Raw genomic sequence first — 2,115 nt, forward strand, 5'->3', positions numbered from 1 at the left:
CTTGGGTTGCATTTCATAAAAGGTCCTAAGACTCAAATTAATCTGAAGGCCAACTTTAACTTCATCCGGTTATAGCAAATCGTTCTAAATTATGCATGGCGCCTTTGTTATGACTCCATTTATATCCAAATAGCGGATTAAGTCACTATATTTTTTTAGTTTTCTCAGAAGAATGAGAACGTTGAACGTTGCATAGCCTGGATGATCTTTGTTATCATTTTTTAAGTCTGCTTCAGTCTTTGTACTAAGGATCTTATCTAAGAATGCATTTACAAGTATAAATGACGATTATTATGGTCACGAATAGAAGTATACACATGTTCAATGCGGTTCATATTAAGTTCGCCATTGGTTTCTTGCAAAGCTCAAAATTTAAGGTAGTACCTAGGGATGCATTTCACAGAAACATATAAACAAGACATACATAATAATGGTGAAAAGCAATGCATTTCCATATGTGCCACAAATTCAATGTTTGGACACCATGCTGGAGCAGACGTATCATTAAGCAAAGAAGTTTGTCGCTCTTCCCACGACGTCTTATATCTAGAGTCTTACATTGTGATTATCTGTTTATCACAACATGTATTTTTACATACTTAAAAGATAATGTTAAAAGTTTGTAGAGACGTTTAATGATCGTCTTTGTTTAGAAAGGTTAAAATGTTATTCAAAACATTGTATGCGTCTATAAAGCAAACACTTGTATTTAACAATACAATCCTAATTCAGCCAATGTTAATGCCTCTACAAATTAATTAATCAGACATCGTGTAGCGAAACTTAACATGTTAATGTATAATTGTTGTTACAGCACTTAGTATTCATGAAATGCATTACAGAAAGACATTACTACTGTATAAGTATTTCGTTTCATTCTGTGAAAAATTATACAATGAATTATATGTAACTTTTGTTAGATTCCGAGTAACTTGTGCATGGACGTCTTTATTATTTTAGTAGCAATAGAGTTTGGTTAGTTTTCTTGTATTCTAATTTATATAACTTTATCTTATTTGTTTAAGTTAATTCATTAATGTTTAGTTCCGTTTCAATGAAAGTTATTATGCTACCATCAATTCATTAAATGCCACCAGTAACATTTTGCAGGTTCATGTTTTAGATTGCTACATATAGCCTCTTCACATCCATAGTTACACATAAATGTAACATGTGTTTATTGCAAATAATTTATCATAGCGTAAATCATGACGTCATATATTCATTTAGTATTCACAAAGTTAAATTCTACAATGCTGATAAGACTGATAAATATATACACACAACGGTAGACAGACAATAGATTTGTTAAATAAACATTATTTTGTATATGTAGACTCCGTGGCGCAACGGTAGCGCGTCTGACTCCAGATCAGAAGGTTGCGTGTTCGAATCACGTCGGGGTCATACTGTTTTTAGTTTCACTTTAAAAAAAAAATCTTTTTGAACATTCAATACAAAACGACAGGAAGAATCACAATAGGTAGATTAAGATAACTTATGGTACTATAGTTTGAACTTTTAACAGTTCATGTTCATATAATTTACCTACATATCAATTAAATGTTAACGAATAAGAATAAAATAGTGTCTTACAACAATGCAGAAGCGTTTATATTGATTCTAATCAAACAATGGTGAAGAAACGAATTCTTCAGAATGATATGAATTGAAAGTAAGGGGCGAAACTTACATACCCATTTTGAGATACTAAAGATGGTGGCAATATCTAAAATAAACATGATGTTTGGAAATGTTAGAAATCGGTATAGAATCTGTTCTACGATCACCCATTGACTATAATCATATTTATCTCCCTTATTTTGTCCCTATCCATTAAATAATTTAATAACTTTAATGTTGATTACGAGGGCGATGGAAAGAGTGAAATACGTGCGGAATGTGCTTTATGTTTTCTGTTATATTAGATAAACAAGTTATCTGAAATTGTATGTAACATATTGTGACTATGTGGCGGAACGGTAGCAAGTCTGTTTCCAAATCAAAAGGTTGCGCATTGGAATCAAATCGTGGTCATACTTTTTCAGGTTGTTCATTTATATGCATTTTTTGTTCACATTTTTATCAAATAATTTATAATGTTTATTTGTGAAC

At 31.3% G+C, this 2,115-nt stretch overlaps 1 non-coding gene across 1 annotated transcript; it reads left to right on the forward strand.

The window, feature by feature from the left end:
• The first annotated feature begins 1,335 nt into the window (after nucleotides 1-1,335).
• Nucleotides 1,336-1,407, forward strand: Trnaw-cca (transfer RNA tryptophan (anticodon CCA)). The gene has a single exon. It is a non-coding gene; the product is annotated as a tRNA-Trp (tRNA).
• Nucleotides 1,408-2,115: the final 708 nt, after the last annotated feature.

Source organism: Ruditapes philippinarum, unplaced genomic scaffold (assembly GCF_026571515.1).
Source record: "Ruditapes philippinarum isolate M1 unplaced genomic scaffold, ASM2657151v2 ctg9803_1_1_1_1, whole genome shotgun sequence".
NCBI lineage: Eukaryota > Metazoa > Mollusca > Bivalvia > Venerida > Veneridae > Ruditapes > Ruditapes philippinarum.